This window comes from Pseudorca crassidens, chromosome 11, assembly GCF_039906515.1.
Source record: "Pseudorca crassidens isolate mPseCra1 chromosome 11, mPseCra1.hap1, whole genome shotgun sequence".
NCBI lineage: Eukaryota > Metazoa > Chordata > Mammalia > Artiodactyla > Delphinidae > Pseudorca > Pseudorca crassidens.
In genome coordinates this window covers 5,027,565-5,034,504 of record NC_090306.1, presented here as the reverse complement: position 1 = coordinate 5,034,504, position 6,940 = coordinate 5,027,565, and the positions used below count along the sequence as shown (strand labels likewise).

The following is a 6,940-nucleotide window of genomic DNA, read 5'->3' as shown; positions in this document are numbered from 1 at the left end:
GTTGATCTAGAATTCCTGATCATAAACGAAGGCAGTTTGCCAAAATTAGGTGTTCTCAAGGGCTAGTCATGCGGGATACCAGGTGCCTTGGAGACAGAGTTTTTGGTGGTCTGTGGCGTCTCCTTGGGGGTCACTAGAGCCTTGGGTTAGATGGAGTGTCCTGGCATTTTCTAGCTTTATTCTCAGTTTCCAACAGAAGTGCATCTCCACACCCCCATACACACACATACGTACCCTATATTCTAGCTTATACAGGCATCCCCTTGGTGCTTAGGAACTTGGCCATCCCATAGGTGTTGGTTCCATGTGAGAACAGTTCTTTTGGAGCCCTGAGTTGACTGGTCGGAGGGTAACAAGGGAGGTGGTGTTGGGGGGATGAGGAGGTGAATGGAGAGCCTTGATTTTACTTGCCCTCCACCTAGGCCTTGGTTTTCTCTGAAGCCAGGAAGAAAAAGAGCAGGAGGAGAGAGTTGAAAATGGTACCAAAAAACAGCTAGATTTTGAAATATGAGGGAGAGAAAGAAAGCAATAAGAGAAGGGGGTAGAGCTGTCCCTGGAATCTTGACCCAAGTTGACATTCTTTTAAGTCATTTATAAAAATAAAAGAGAAGGGCTTCACAGGTGGTGCAGTGGTTGAGAGTCTGCCTGCCGATGCAGGGGACACGGGTTCGTGCCCCGGTCCGGGAAGATCCCACATGCCATGGAGCGGCTGGGCCCGTGAGCCATGGCCACTGAGCCTGCGCGTCCGGAGCCTGTGCTCCGCAATGGGAGAGACCACAGCAGTGAGAGGCCCACGTACCGCAAAAATAAATAAATATATAAATAAAAATAAAAGAGAAAACGTAATTTTATTGGACAAAGGCTACTGCTTTCAATTCTCCCATGGCAAGAAAGACAAAAGCAAGACACTCATTCCTGGACTTTGTCAAATCATAGAAAAGCACGTAAGAAGGAGAGTCTAATTCCCAGGCGGCATGATAGAACACATCAGAGTGAATGAAATCTAAGCCTGAATGCAAACATCTGTGGAATTTTTACTAAGAGAAGGAAAAAAAAATTGAGATTAAGACCTACAGCATCTGAAAGAGTAGGTTAATACAAATAATAAGTATTTACCACAGTTTTGTAACTCAAATGGCAATCCCACCTGCCAAAGATTTTCTGAAACCTCAACATCCTTGAGAAACCACACTGTTTACTCTCTGTTTAACAAGCACAAAATGTACCTGTGAGTGTTGTTTTTGCCTTCCTAGACGTCTTTCATCCCTCTCCTGTGACAGAAACCTTCTTTTCTGTGAGAATCTATTCCAAGCGGTTCAGGTAGATGGCCCAACACCCATCTGCCCATCCTACGTTCTGCCAAAGGGGTGCTTGGTGACCCAGGCCTGCCTATTGCAATACTTCAGCCCTCAGGCCAGAGTGAATTGCTTGGAAATGGGCACATAACCCAAAGAAGGGCCAATCAGGACCTTCCCTGTGGTTGGATGTATAGACTTTGGGAAAGAGCAGGGACCTTTCTTCTCTGGGGTCCTGAAAGCTGAGGACCACGGTTCCTGGAGAAGCTTGGAGTCATCTTGTCATTGGATGGTGCATGCCTGCCGAGAACAAAAAGAATGAAGAGGAAAGGAAGCAGATTCAAGACACGGAGAGACTCAGGTTTGATGATAGCCCACCAACAGTGAGCTGTGCTTTCTTAGTCCTGAGGGGAAGCCCTGCGTGACTAGCCCCATCAAGAAAAGGACTGCTGAAGTGGGGTGGACCCCCGAAGGAATGCCATCCCCATTAATCTCCTGAGGTGGGCCCATGGAAGATGAAGGAAATGGATCTCCCTGTTCCCAAGAGTAGAACCTAATAGCCAGCATGGCTCACCAAGGAATTCTGTCAAGAGTCAAGTGATGTCTGCACCATGGCCAGCTCTCTTCTGCTCCTTTGAATGGGAGCCTTTGGTGAAAAGTCTCTTCAGATAAAATCTTATCTGATGGAAGTCATATGAAAGGACATGTCCCCAAATGCCCCAGCATCTTCTAAGTCTCTCAGTCATGAATATCAACACAATTTCTTAAAAAGCAACCACAGGTATAGTTACAGGAAATAGAGGGAGTGGCAAGTGTGCACTTAACCTTAAAATAAGGCTTTTCTACGAGGGACTCATCATGATGGTCTTAAATGGAGGCTTAAACTGGTGTGTGTGTGTGTGTGTGTGTGTGTGTGTGTGTGTGTGTGCGTGCATGTGTTTGTGCATAGAAAGGAGAGAGATTGAGAGAGAGGGAAAGGGAAAGGCAGGATCAACAAGATTGGGCAGGGGCTCTTTGACCCTTGAAATCAGAGAGGTGAAGCAAAGGGGCCAGGGGTCGGGGAGACAGGGGTCCTCAAGGGACAAAGTCCATCTCAGAAGTGGAGTCTATACTGACTTCAGGGCATAAACGGGGCAGCAGCCAGCATACTGCCCTGATTCTGAAACTTTGATCCCAACAGATACAAGTCCCAACCTCAGTTGTGTGCCTCACAAATGGCTGTGGGGGAACCATGAGACTGTGACTGCCCCTGGAGACTGGGCCAGTCCAGCACAGGTGAGGTCCACCTGCCCCGCCAGCATCACCTCCTATTGGCCCAGTTGTTCCACGGCGATCACTTTCATGCTCACATCAAGCAACTCATGGGGCTTAAGTGGAATTGCAGATTGAGAACCAACCACAGCAAATACCTCTTTTCCAAAACCATATGCTGGGCCCCAGGCCAAACAGCAGGATCTGTGCCTGCCTCTGACTTCCTTAAATCAGCTGTCAGTGGCTTTGCAGCTCTGCCCCCCAAGCTTCTGGTAAAAGCAGCTTAAAGGGACTTCCCTGGTGGCGCAGTGGTTAAGAATACACCTGCCAATGCAGGGGACACGGGTTCGAGCCCTGGTCCGGGAAGATCCCACGTGCCGCGGAGCAACTAACCCGTGCACCACAACTACTGAGCCTGCACTGTAGAGCCCACAAGCCATAACTACTGAGCCCGAGAGCCACAACTATTGAAGCCCACACGCCTAGAGCCCATGCTCCACAACAAGAGAAACCACTGCAGTGAGAAGCCCGTGCACCACAACGAAGAGTAACCCCCGCTCGCCGCAACTAGAGAAAGCCCAAGCACAGCAACAAAGGCCCAATGCAGCCAAAAATAAATAAATTAATTAATTAATTTTAAGAAAAGCAGGTATGACTTTCAAATAAGGTATGACTGTACAGATGCAAAGGAATGGCTGGTTTGCCAAAATATTTCCAGGGTACCGCCTTTATGTGGGGTGTGAGGGGGTGGAAGGTTGGTTATCCCTTCACACACAGGTGTCTAAAGATGCAGATCTTCCTGAATGCCTTAAAGTAGTGGGTGCCGTGTAGAAAGAGAGGGATGGGAAGTTATTCTTTTTTAATAGCTCATTTTTCTAACTTCAAAATCGATATGTATTTAATGTAGAAAACTGAAAACCCATATGTTAAGTCAGGGTCATTACCATTAGCTCCTGTAACAAATAAACTCAAAATCACAACAGAGTAAAAGTGTATTTCTCATTCACACAAATTTGAACAATGGCTCTCTTTGGTGACTTCCCTTCAAGCAGTGACTCAGGGATCCAGGATTCTTTCATCTTGCTGTGATGCTGTTCCCAGTGTTGCAGAGCATTCAGCTAGATCCTTTGCATCACTTGACCAGTCAACAAGCTGCGAGAGAGAGAGAGAGAAAGAGAGAGAGAGAGAGGAATTCTCAGGATTTTCTAAAGTCAGGTCTACATCACTTTTCCCACATTCCATTGGCCAGAATTCAACCCATGGCTAACCTATAAGCAAGGAGGCTGGGAAATGTCATTTTCCTGGGTGCCTAGGAGGAAAATGGCATAGTATGGCTAACCAGAGCTCAGCCTCTGCCCCACACCTAACAGCACACAGGGGACAACAGATCACCTACAATCCAATGACCCCAGGACAGTTCACTGTTGACAATATGGCTTGTATAATTTGTGACTCTATTCTATGCGTAGATGCCATTTTGCAAGCATATATAAAATATTTTAAAATATAAAACACTGTTTTACAGCATACGTTTTTCTAAACTTTGCAACTTAACTATAAATATATCTCAATAACCCAATTTTAAGAGGCTGCAGAGTATTGCTCTATACCGATTACCATATTTAATGTCATCAATCTGTTGTGAGATTGGGGCCGGTCCAATTGCTAGATAGTTTGGGTTTTCTTTCATAAACTACAATGGTCATTTCCTCAGGATACATTCCCAGAAATAAAATTTGTAAATGAAAAGGAAGGAAATTTTGGGAGGGGGCTGATACAGTGGCTTCAAAATGCTTCTTTTCTTAGGATTTTATTTTGGGAAGTTTAACTACCATGACAATATTTTTTGCAAATCTTCACTGAGTTCGAAGCCAACAATTCCAATTTTCTAGAGCTGTCCTCGCTAAAGTGTCCTCCTTAACTTCTATTTGCTGAAGAAATGGACTTAACTTTGGCAAGTCAAGAAGAAAGGGAATATGCAAGGTCATGGGGACTAAGGTTGGCTGAGCCCATGCTACACACCAAGCATAATGCAAGAAGCTTGAGAAAGAATTACATTTACTCTCATGACAGCTTGAGAGGTACATAAGTATTATCCTAGCATTGTGAAGAACACTGGGATTCATGGAATCTCAGTTGTCTGCCCAAGACTGTTAATGGTGGGGTCAGGACTCACATAGGACCTGCCTCGGGCAAAATTAGGAGACTGATGAAGGAAACATTGTTTTCCACCCTTTTTCCTTCCTTGCCTTGTGTATTCATAATTCTCCCATCTCCAGCCCTGTTATCCCCAAAGCAGGAAAAGATCCCATGAGGATATGACAAAGGGCACTGGTCAGAGAATCAGAAGAAATAAGCTGAGATTCTTTCTTAGTTTTGTCAGCCAATCTGCTATACTTACCTTGGTGAATCTGTTTTCTCACCTGTAGAAAGAAGGGTTAGAACCAGATAACCTCTAAGTCTCGTTTTCTTTTTTTTTTTGGCCATGCCATGCAGCTTGTGGGATCTTAGTTCCCTGACCAGGGATTGAACCTGGGCCCTGGCAGTGAAAACACTCAGTCCTAACCACTGAAGCTCCAGGGAAGCCCCTCTAAGTCTCTTTAATGTCCTAAAATTACAGACAAAGGGCACTAGACTCAGTCCCCCTGTCCTTAAATGAGGAATTCAGCCCAGATGTATCTCAATTCTTCTCAGGTCTGATTCTGGAAGTCTTTCGTAGAGCCTAGCCAAAGACCTGACACATAGTAGGAATACAGTACAGCCTTATGACTATTGGCTCTTCAATCCTCTCCATTCTGACACCCCCTAAAGGTGCTAAATATATATTTAGTTGCATTGAATTAAGTTCCTGCTTGCCCTGGTGTTTTTCCAAAAAGGAGATGGACCTCTGATACAGAACGTTCGCCATGATAACCTGTCTGTGTCCAGGTCCCATTAAACCAAACAGGCACATGGTTTGGCTGTAGCCGAAAAGGGATTCACTTAGCTGTAAATAAATGTTTACTGGAAAAAATATGACCAAATACGTTTCACTAGTAACCTGGGACTCCTTACGCTACCCCATCAGTCCCAGTGGGAGAAGACCACAGGAATGGCGACCGGCGCACATCCAACTACTTGTGAACCCTCGGCTTGCCCGACCCTTTCTGAAAATGTTGGCAAAGCACAATTCAGAGACCTGAGTCCACTATTAGGCATTGGGAACAGAGCCAGATGTCCTAGTGAAATTATAGTCCTGGCACCGCTGGTCCCAATCTTTTTGGGTTCAAAGACCTCTTGAACAACCTAATTGAAGCGTATATATGGCCTCTCTCCAGAAAAGCGCATATATGTACACACGCTCTCTCTCTCTCTCTCTCTCTCTCTCACACACACACACACACACACACACACACACGGGTGATTTTTTAAATAGTAAACATGGAGCATGGTCCCGGTTCTCCAGAGGGGAGGGGCCTAGAGGGCCCCTGCCGAGCCAGACACTAGCTCTTTCCTTGGATCATGGGGACATCTGGAGGTTCTTAGAGAGGCCAGAACAGCTGGTGTTGTGGAGCATTAGTTGAATTCGAAACCAGTATGGAGGCATTCGGGTATTTTAATAGCGAATACAGATGCACTGTTGCAAACCACTTAGTAGCAGACTTACAGATACACATAACATTTTGCACACAAATTCAAGGGATTCAAGGACCTCTTAGGGGTTCGTGGATATCAAATAAAGAATCCTGGGATTATTGGGCTTTCTTTCTGGGAATAAAATAAAATAAAGCCACTTGGTTATGTGATTTAGGTGTAGTCCCTTTACCTCTTAAGTTCTCAGATTTTGCATCTATAAAATGAATAAACAGGACTCACCTCCTATCTAAAGCTCCTTCCACTTCATCAGATCTACGGTCAGCGATTTAGTGGTCTTGATTCAGTGCTCTCTTTGCTGCTGGATTGTTTAAAAAGTTCAACTGCTGCCTCCTCAAATCCTTTTAAGGAGCTAACTAGGGTATAAATAAATTGGCATGGGGTCAACCACGCAGAATAGCTTTCTAAAATGAGTCACAAATTGCCATGAGTTAAAAATTTGTTTTGCCGTCATGGGAGTTAGAGGACAGCTGGCAGCCACCGTCTGTACAATGACCTTTCCTGAGTCTGATCGCTTTGTTGAGTCATCCTTTTGGCCTCCGTTACTCCCAGCAAAGCAATTCCCATTTCTTTACCTTCTCCCCTTCGGTCCTAGTCTCAGGCGGAAATAGATTCACAGAAACATGGGCCTGGAAGTCTGGAAAGTTTCTGTCCAAAGTGAGTTGTGAGAAGGTATTTTTTTTAACCAGTAGACAAGCTTCCCTCATTCACTCATGAGTTACTTGCACAGATACACCCCAGATAATCTCTCTCTATTTATT

At 45.2% G+C, this 6,940-nt stretch overlaps 1 long non-coding RNA gene across 1 annotated transcript; it reads right to left on the bottom strand.

The window, feature by feature from the left end:
- Positions 1–3,520: 3,520 nt before the first annotated feature.
- Positions 3,521–6,641, bottom strand: LOC137202739 (uncharacterized). Its single transcript, XR_010932767.1, has 2 exons — positions 6,402–6,641; positions 3,521–3,698 (listed from the first exon to the last, which is right to left on the bottom strand). It is a non-coding gene; the product is annotated as an uncharacterized lncRNA (long non-coding RNA).
- Positions 6,642–6,940: the final 299 nt, after the last annotated feature.